This window comes from Saccopteryx leptura, chromosome 9 (assembly GCF_036850995.1).
Source record: "Saccopteryx leptura isolate mSacLep1 chromosome 9, mSacLep1_pri_phased_curated, whole genome shotgun sequence".
NCBI lineage: Eukaryota > Metazoa > Chordata > Mammalia > Chiroptera > Emballonuridae > Saccopteryx > Saccopteryx leptura.
Window position 1 is genome coordinate 34,851,021 of NC_089511.1, and position 10,845 is coordinate 34,861,865.

A 10,845-nucleotide genomic window follows, 5' to 3' on the forward strand; every position below is an offset into this window, starting at 1 on the left:
TAGGTAGCAGGCTATACTCTTCATTGCATATGTCTTCTAGGCTGTGGTCTTGTTTACATTTTCTTTCATGGTATAGAAAATTTAAATGTATTTATCTCCTGTATGGTTTATGCTGTTTTGTTGTGTCTTGTCCAAAGAATCTTTTTTTTCCTTCCTTCCTTCCTTCCTTCCTTCCTTCCTTCCTTCCTTCCTTCCTTCCTTCCTTCCTTCCTTCCTTCCTTCCTTCCTTTTCCTTCCTTCCTTCCTTCCTTCCTTCCTTCCTTCCTTCCTTCCTTCCTTCCTTCCTTCCTTCCTTCCTTCCTTCCCTCCCTCCCTCCCTCCCTCCCTCTCTCCCTCCCTTCCTCCCTCTCTCTCTTCTTTCTTTCTTTCTTTCTTTCTTTCTTTCTTTCTTTCTTTCTTTCTTTCTTTCTTTCTTTCTTTCTTTCTTTCTTTCTGTCTCTCTTCTTTCCTTCTCTCTCTCTTTCTTTCTTTCTTTCTTTCTTTCTTTCTTTCTTTCTTTATTTCTTTCTTTCTTTCTTTCTTTTCCTTCCTTCCTTCCTTCCTTCCTTCCTTCCTTCCTTCCTTCCTTCCTTCCTTCCTTCCTTCCCTCCCTCCCTCCCATCCTTCTTCCTTCTCTCTCTTCTTTCTTTCTTTCTTTCTTTCTTTCTTTCTTTCTTTCTTTCTTTCTTTCTTTCTTTCTTTCTTCTTCCTTTCTTCCCTTCCTTTCCTTTCTCTTCCCTTCCCTTCCCTTCCTTTCTCTCTCTCTTTCTTTATTATTCTTTCTTTCTTTCTTTCTTTCTTTCTTTCTTTCTTTCTTTCTTTCCTTCTTTCTTTCTGTGAGAGAAAGAGAGAGAGAGAGGAATAGACAGGGACAGACAGATAGCAAGTGAGAGAGATGAGAAGCATCAACTCATAGTTGTGGCACCTTAGTTGTTGATTAATTGCTTTCTCATATGTGCCTTGATGGCGGGGGGCTCCAGATGAGCCAGTGACCTTTTGCTCAAGCCAGCAACCTTGGGCTTCAAGCCAGTGACCTTTGGGCTCAAGCCAGCAACCATGGGGTCATGTCTATAATCCTACATTCAAGCCGGCGGCCCTGTGCTCAAGCTGGATGAGCCCATGCTCAAGCTGGTGACCTTGGGGTTTTGAACCTGGGTCCTTAGTGTCCCAGCGTGATGCTCTATCCACTGTGCCACTGCCTGGTTAAGCTAAACAAATCTTTTCCTACTTTGAGGTTATAAAGTTGTTTCCCTATATTTTCTTCTAAGAATTTTTACTTGTTGCCTTTAAGAATTGAACATTTGGCCCTGGCCGGTTGGCTCAGCGGTAGAGCATCGGCCTGGCGTGCGGGGGACCCGGGTTCGATTCCCGGCCAGGGCACACAGGAGAAGCGCCCATTTGCTTCTCCACCCCCTCCTCCTTCCTCTCTGTCTCTCTCTTCCCCTCCCGCAGCCAAGGCTCCATTGGAGCAAAGATGGCCCGGGCACTGGGGATGGCTCCTTGGCCTCTGCCCCAGGTGCTAGAGTGGCTCTGGTCGCGGCAGAGTGATGCCCCGGAGGGGCAGAGCATCGCCCCCTGGTGGGCAGAGCGTCGCCCCTGGTGGGCGTGCCGGGTGGATCCCAGTCGGGTGCATGCAGGAGTCTGTCTGACTGTCTCTCCCCGTTTCCAGCTTCAGAGAAAATACAAAAAAAAGAAAAAAAAAAAGAAAAAAAAAGAATTGAACATTTATTCCATGGGATTTTGTTGTGTGTTTGTTGTGCCACATGGAATAATTTCTTTTTACTTTCCATATAGATAGTAAGTGTCCCTGCATCGCACATTAACCAGTCCCCCTCCCCCCACTGATTTCTAATGGCTCCTCTGTTATATACCAAGTTTTAATGTACATGGGGGCGCAGTTTCGGGGCTGATCCTGCTTTTCCATTAGTTTCAGTCTCTACCTGTGTTGCTATCACATTCTCTTAATTCCAAAAAATTTATGTACAGACATCTGGTTGAGTAAGTCCTCCAATTATTCTTCAAAATTGTCTTGGCTCCTCTCTATGATGTTGTATTTTTCAATCCACATACATGGTATAGTCTCTATTCAGTCATTTTTTCTTTTGTAACTCCCAATAACAGGGCACTTTCTGGTTCAAAAATGATGCCTTTTGCTATAACCTCACAGGATGGAAGGGGGTCAAGGGGCTCTCTGGAGCCTCTTTTAACTAATCCCATTCATGAGGACTCCTTCCTTGTGACCTAATCACCTCCCACAGGCCTCACCTCCAAATACCATTGCATTGGGCATTAGGCTTCAACATATGAATTCTGGGGGAACACAAACACTCGGCCAATATTATGTGTTGAAATTTTAACAAGTTGAGACAGTAAATAACCTAATGCAAACAACAAAAGAGGAGACAAAAGCATTAGGGAAAGAAATCTGACACCTACCTTTTGAAAGGGCAGCAGTACCTATTCAGTACAGGGGAATTTCAGCTGTGTTAAGCAGCATGCACCGTCTCCCCGGAATCCTACATCTTGGATGAAACTATCAGGTTTTTCATTTACTTAAATATGAAAAGGAATACTGGGATTTATTCTACAAAGAGATCATTCTAAATCTTTGGGGGCCCCAAGAGTATCCCCAAATGCTGGCTGAGTGAGGAAAGAGAATTCACACAATCCCAGGCTTGATGTGAACTGACATGACCCTCATACAAACATGGTTTTAATTCCCATTCCAGGAGCAGAGATTAGAGCAGGTGTTGTTTGCACAGCTAGCTTGACTTGCCAGCGATGATGCATTTATTTGCATGAATGGGTGACAAGGGTGAAAAGGAAGAGCTCAGAAGAAGAAGAAGGCTGTCAGGAAGGAAATGACTAATTTGTAAAGAAAGTTCAGCCATTTGTGTCCTCTCCCTGGCCCCTCCCCCAGCAAGTTCCCAGTTGATTTATTTTCAGTTTGTAGGACAAACTCTGCCTAGAGAAATCAGGCATTTATTTAGACCCGGAAGAAATTCCAGTGCCTAACTGGTTCAACCCTTTAATTTTCCAGAAGAGGAAATAGAGGTGTGAATTGTACCCCTCTGCTGCAGGCTGCACCTCCATCCCGAGTAAAGCGACCTGGAGAATTAGAAAGAGCCTTGGACTTGAAGTCCAAGAGCCTTCACCCTTCCTGACCCTCAGTTTTCCTGCCTGTCAAATGGGGACAGTCATACCTGTCCCTTCTTGCACAGCTGTTTTGAGAACCAGATGAGAAGATTTGAGAGCAAGCGTTTTGTAAAAGAGAAAGCAAATCGCAGATGGAAGTTGCCAGTCTCACTCAGCTCCGCACAGCAAATGAGTTCTTCCACTTCCTGCTCTGTGTTGGGTGTGTAACGCAGCGTGCGGAATCAAAGCATCTTGCTTCATGTCTTGGCCTGGGGAACCAACTGCCTTCTGTCCTTCTTTGCATTCCTTCTTTATAGGTAGTTATGTGGCATATCACAACCACCCATATGATTACAGTGAAAGAAATTAAGACCCAGTGTGGATTTCACCACCGCAGGTCAGGAAATATCATATTTACCAAAGACCCCCTTAGGTGACAGAAAAGTTGAACTGGAATCACAGAATCTTAAAATTGGAAGGAACTTAGACGTTGCATTCTCCCAGGTGACACAGGGAGACTGTCTGCAAAAATCTTTTGCATTGAAGGAGGGTGGAGGGATTGAACAAAAAAAGACAAAAAAAAAAAAAAAAAAAAGAGAGGAGAAACTTATGGACATGGGGAGCAGTGTGGTGACTGCGGTGGGGGTGGAGGTGGAGGAAGGTATAGGGGGATAAATGGTGAGGGACGAAGATTTGACTTGGGTGGGGCGTGAACACACAATACGGTGTACAGAGGTGTGTTGTAGAATTGGGCACCCCCAAACCTGTATAATTATGTTAACCACTGTCACCCCAATAAATTCAATTAAAATAACAATAATAAAAAATTCTTTCACTGGTGATCAGGCTTCCAGGGAGAGGCAGCTCCCTACCTCCCACCAGGCACCTCATCTTATTTTACAAAGATTATTAAAGCACGGCTCATTATTAAGTGGATTGACGTAAATACAGGAGCAAGTCCCACCCACTGACACGCAACTACTATATGCCACAAAAGTGACATGAAGAGTGCTTATGAATAAAGACTATATTACAAAGTCTCTGGTCTTGCCTCTTAGAACCAAGATCAAGTTGGAATTCTAGCATACCATTTAAAAAGCCTCTTAGTATCCTCATAATTTGTATTTTATTTAGAGGTATATAATTATTATTGCGCTATTTTTTTTCTGTGCTTAATCCATACATTTGTTAGAGACCAATTAGTTGCAGGTCTGCAGAGGTCACTGGGAGGTGAATATGGGTAAATGTATTTGGGGTTATTTGGCCTTGCTGTCAAGCATACAGACTTCTGAATCCTGCCTAGTCAGATTTCTGAATAAGGGTCTTGAGTTACCTATGCATATTAAAATTTAAAGTCACTCCTCTGTGCTACATGGTCAGAAGGTATATTTTTGGTAAACCAGTATGTCCTAGCAGTAGCCCTGAGCATTTTAGATATTTTTGATCTATGCTTAGATCCTTTTACTCCAAGGAGATCTTCCCCTAGTAATAAATATGAGTCAACTTTACATTTTGAAAAGCAAAAAAAAAAAAAAAAAAAATCAACAAATGCTCAAGGAAATTTTATTCTCTGTTAAAGTCTTATATGCCTGGACTCTTCTTGGAGGATGGTAATGAGTGAGCTACATAGCACATTGCACAAATTTAATAAGGATCCACTAACTGAATGAACAATGTTTTAAAGCAATGAATTTTATTTAGTATTTATACAAACATAGACTTACCTCAGATTTTTTATTTACCTTTCTTGAGTAAAGAACTAGATTGGGGCAATATTACCAACTAGTAAATTATCACCTAAACCCACCTTGAACACCTAGAGCAATTAATTTAGTAAAAGGGAAACTACCTAGGCAAACAGGGTCAAAGTTTGCATCTTCAGACAGGTTTTACTCAGTTTCTGAATATTTTCCTTCCCAAGGCTCTTGAGTCCACCCTAACTCACCACCTTGAAGGAATCTCACTTATAGTGGAAGATAGCCTCTTAAAATGAAAAAGTTGATACACACACACACATACATCCTGTGTTGAACTGCCTGATGGGCTGTAGCCATTTTTGTTCTCTGTTGGGTAAACTAATGAGTCTTTTCCTTATCTGCCAAGATAAACTGCCAACTTCCAAGTACAAATTGGTTTTCCCAGGTGAATCATATATCTTCCTGCACCTGTGGACTCAGGCCTCTCATGCATATAATTGGGTCTTAGTTCCTGACTTGGTGAAGGAGTATTAGGAGTCTGCTTGAGCCGATATCTTTGTCTTTTTCTTTTTCTTTTTTTAAGATTTTATTTATTGATTTTTATAGTGGGGAGAAGCAGGAAGCATCAATTTATAGTAGTTGCTTCCTGTGTGTGCCTTGACTGGGCAAGCCCAGGGTTTTGAACCGGCAGCATTCCAGGTCAGCACTTTATCCACTGTGCCACCACAGGTCAGGCTCAACATCTTTGTCAGTTGCCCTCAGGTTGTCAGTTGTCAGCTGCCATTGTGCTCATTTTTGCTGTGCAACCTTAAGTGCATAGCAGGATGAATTTTCCATATATACACACACACACCTTATACCTCTAGATCAGCTGTCCCCAAACTTTTTACACAGGGGCCAGTTCACTGTCCCTCAGACTGTTGGAGGGCCGGACTATAAAAAAAGCTATGAACAAATCCCAGAGCACACTGCACATATCTTATTTTAAAGTAAAAAACAAAAACAAAACGGGAACAATTACAATATTTAAAATAAAGAACAAGTAAATTTAAATCAACAAACTGACCAATATTTCAATGGGACTATGGGCCTGCTTTTGGCTAATGAGATGATCAATGTCTGGTTCCATATTTGTCACTGCTAGCCATAACAAGTGATATGACGCGCTTCTGGAGCCGTGACGCGTGCATCTCGCGTCACCGGAAGTAGTACTGTACGTGAGCAACTCCGCGCTTTGCGTCGCTCTCTCACTGACCACCAATGAAAGAGGTGCCCCTTCTGGAAGTGTGGAGGAGGCCAGATAAATGGCCTCAGGGGGCCGCATGTGGCCGCAGAGCGTAGTTTGGGGACCCCTGCTCTAGATCAAGATGGAGAACATTTCGGCCCTCAGACTGCTCCCTGGTGGTTCATCCTAGTCAATTCCCTGCCCTCCCAACCCCTGAAGTGATCTCTATTCTGACTTCTATCATTTCAGTTTTGCCTGTTATTAAATTTTGTTTAAATGAAGTCAGACTCCCAAGTGGTCTCTTGCTTGGGCTTCTTTCACTCAGCATGACGTCTGTGAACTTCAGCCTTGTGGTGGAGGGTAGTGATGATGTTCTTTCTATTGTTAGGGAGTATTTCATTGTATGGTCATAGCACAGCTGGTTTACCTGGCCTCCAGTTGATTGATATTTGGGCTTTCCAGGTCAACATTTGAAGTTATTAGGAAGAAAGCTGCAATTAAGTTCCTGGATTGAAAACCTATGTACTCTTAGTGGTTACTGTCACCCTGTTAAATTTAATTTTCTAAATAAAATTTAAAGAAAAGTTTCTTTCTTTTTTCTGAAGCTGGAAACGGGGAGAGACAGTCAGACAGACTCCCGCATGCATCTGACCGGGATCCACCCGGCACGCCCACCAGGGGCGATGCTCTGCCCACCAGGGGCAATGCTCTGCCCCTCCGGGGCGTCACTCTGCTACGACCAGAGCCACTCTAGCGCCTGGGGCAGAGGCCAAGGAGCCATCCCCAGCGCCCGGGCCATCTTTGCTCCAATGGAGCCTTGGCTGCGGGAGGGGAAGAGAGAGACAGAGAGGAAGAAGGGGGTGGTGGAGAAGCAAATGGGTGCTTCTCCTATGTGCCCTGGCTGGGAATCGAACCTGGGTCCCCCGCATGCCAGGCCGATGCTCTACTGCTGAGCCAACCGGCCAGGGCCTAAAGAAAAGTTTTTTGATTGTGTGCTTTAGTGGACTTCATGCACTCATTTCTTTGGGGATGTATGTAGGAGTGGGCTTAGGACTGACATAGGTTTATCCTATGTTTTCCAAAGCAGTTGTACCAATTTGTGCTCCGACCAGCAATGAATGAAAGTTCTAATTATTCCATATCTTTTCTAGTATATGATATAGTCAGTCTTTTTAACTTCAGACATTCTGGTGGCTGTGTAGTGATATCTTATTTTGTCTTGTTTCTCTCTTTTTTAAAAAAAATTGAAGTATTGTTGGCATACAATATTATATTGGTTTCAAGTGTTATTGTGGTTTTTAATTTACTGACTAATGATTTTGATCACCTTTTCATACTCTTTTTGGCTATTTGGTTAGTTCAGTAGCTGTTCAATATTTTTCTTTTCTTTTTCTTCAAGTATCACAGTGTTTATTGATAGACACAAGTACATAAATCAGGGCATGAACACGACTTCACAAGTTAAGCCGATTTTATTTCTATACTCTTTTATTTTTATTTTTTGCAAGAGAGACAGAGATAGAGAGAGAGAGACAGAGAGAGAGGGACAGCTAGGGACACACAGACAGGAAGGGAGAGAGATGAGAAGCATCACTTCATAGTTGTAGCATGTTAGTTGTTCATTGATTGTGTTCTCATATGTGCCTTAACTAGGGGTCTCCAGTCAAGCTAGCAATCCCATGCTCAAGCCATTGGCCTTGGGCTCAAGCCAGTGACCTTTGAGCTCAAACCAGAGACCCTGGCGTCATGTCTATGATCCCACGCTCAAGCCAGCTACCCCATGCTCAAGCTGCTGAGCCCGTGCTCAAGCCGGTGACTTCAGAGTTTTTAACCTGGGTCCTCTGCATCCTAGGCCAATGCTCTGTCCACCAGAGGAGCACATCAGATCCATGTGACTGATCGAGCAGGGAGCCAGCAGGTATAACAAAGTGTGGGCAATCCAGAGAGCAGGTTAAATTGAGAACTTTAAAGCTGAAAAGAGAAAAAAGAGCTTTTATTCTACTTTACTGGTTATCTGATTAAGTCAGCATGAGTTCTGTGGCTGGGAAGAGCCGGGGTTCCTAGGTGGAGCGATCACTATGGAGGCGCCAAACAGCTGGGATGGCCCAACTCTGAAGGACTCTGCCTCTCTCCCACCATCTTCACACTTGCCATCCTCTGAATGCTGGCACATAGCGGCTTTGTCCTTAACCATGAGCCCTCAGCCCCATTGAAGCTGAGAAAATTCAGCCTACCCTAGATAGTGACAGGTAAACACAGGTAGCTAATGGCAGGTAAATACAGCCACCAGCATCCTTGGAATGAATATAGCAGGTTTTGCATGGCAAAACCCCCCTAAGAATTAAAAGCAGGTACAAAAAAGAGTTAATATAGCAGGTGTGAGGCCCTGGCAGGGTAGCTCAATTGGTTAGAGTGTCGTCGCAATACACCAAGGTTGTGGATTTGATCCCTGGTCAGGGCATGTACAAGAAACAACCAATGAATGCATGAATAAGTGGAACAACACATCGATGTTTTTCTCTCTCTCTTTCTCTCTTCCTCTCTCTCTCTTTAAAATCAACAGAACAAACAACCAACCAAACAAAAAACATAGCAGGTCTGAGACTGTGATCCCTAGAAAGGCCTGCTTCCAAGGTTAGCCCTTGACTGGTGTCTGGGAACTTGTATTTCAGGAGAGTCCGCACCACTCCAGAACTGCTCATTGGCTCCCTGTGCCTAAACTGGTTATACAGTGTAGATGATGCTGAACATCTGCTTTCTGCCTGGGAGTCTGGGAATTTGGATTTGTGGAAGGCAGAGGGTATTCATGCGGCGAGCCCGCAATAAAAACCTGAGCAACATTTCCCTGGTGGGCAACATTTCACACATATTATTACAACTCATGTGCTGAAGTCGGCACATCCTGTGTGACTTCTTGGGAGAGGACTCTGGAAGCTGGTGCCTGGTCCGCCCGACCTTCACCGCATGCTCTTCCCTGTGCTGATCCTGTCTGTATCAGCTCACGGTGATAATATGTAGCTGTGAGCACAGCCATATGCAGAGTCCACAACCCTCCTAGCAAATTACCAACTGGGGTGTTCTCAGAGAACCCCCAAATCAGAGGAGTATAAAAATCAACCCACCTCCTGGAGCACAGCTTTCTTGGGAGTGGGTTGACACCTGTCCCCTCAGCAAACACATTTGAGAACTCCCTGGGACCCCCTTCTCCCTTATGAAACTTGGGCTTGGAAAATGCGAAGGGAGAGATAGGGACTCGAAATGGAAAAGCTCTTCCCCAGAAATCTCTTCACCAATTCCCTTGCCTAGTGCCCATCTTCCTACATATCTCACTATTCCTAAGAGGTGGGAATGTTTAGGTTGAACAATATGAAACTGCCCTTTCTGTAGATCAAAAACACTGAATACTGGAAACTTCACATAATAGTATCATCCACACCATTATGTAGATGAGGGAACTGAGGCTTAGGAAGGTTAAATCATTTGTTCAAGGTCACACATTTCGTGAGTCAGGGGGCTTGGATTTGAAGTGGGGTTTGACTCCACAACCTGCCGTTCTCACTGTGCTGACAGGATGTTATCCACGGAAATTGGGGTTCTTATTGGATGATGGTAAGAGGTCAGGTTGGTAGAGTCTGGCTTTGAGATGTCAAGATGAGCATCTGGACCTGTGGTAGCAACCATGGGGAGACTACTGGAGATGGAAAGGCTTAAACTGAGGGAGCAAAGAGTAGAATAAGCAGGGACATGACAAAGATGCAGGAAGGTGAGCAGGCTGCTGTAGAAATCAGATGATACTTACCAGAATTAGGTGAGGAAGAAATGGCCCGAGACACTTTTGAATACCTGTCCTTGGCACCATCTCAAGCACATAGTAGTTGCCCAATAAATGCCCATTATGTAAAAACCAAACTAAACAGATAAGGTTAGAAATTGTTTCTAGGTAATGAGGAATCACCACATTGAAAAATACGGGTTTCAGAATCATTTTTAATGCAAGCCAGTGTATTGTGAATGATTCCTGTAATGTATATAGTGACACCTACTGCCAATAACATACGCTGTGATCCATCCACAGCTGACTGCTCTATGCTTTGCTCCTATCTTTACTTAAGTGGAGTGTTGAATGGAAACTTGAACTGATCTTTGAGCAGGGACAGCTGTAGATATGTAAATCTGGGTAGGCTTAAGGGACACATTTGTGAAAAGATGTGAACACAAACATACACAGCAGGCTGTTTTTCAGAACTTCTTACGTCCTAGGCACTCTGAGTTCTGGAAGCTCATTCCACACCATAACAAATATATTAAAATACTCCCATGTTATCTAAATACTCTTAAAGAATTTGACCTTTAAAAAGTTTTCATTTGAACTTATTTGGTGATAGGGAACTTAATTTATAATTGCTGTGACTTCCCGGCAATCATGGTAGTAGGAAATTCTTACTAAGCGATTTCTAACTTAAACATGGGTATAATGAAATGTTTATCAATAAATAAATTACATTTATGAAGCTGACATGTTATATTATGGGATCTTTCTTTGCACATTGATGAATTCCAAATTTATAGTGTACTTTTTGCAATTTGGGGCCAATAAAATTTTCTCTTTCAGCATCAAACATTTTCATAGGTCCTTGAAAAGTCTATTGAGTAAAATGACTCCGTAAATAGTACTGCTTGTGTATGACTGGCCAACTAGGCAATAACAGTCAATTAAGATTCTCATATTCAAAAAAAAAAAAAAAAAAAAAAAAAAAAAAAAAAAAAAAAAAAAAAAAGATTCTCATATTCGCCTGACCAGGCGGTGGC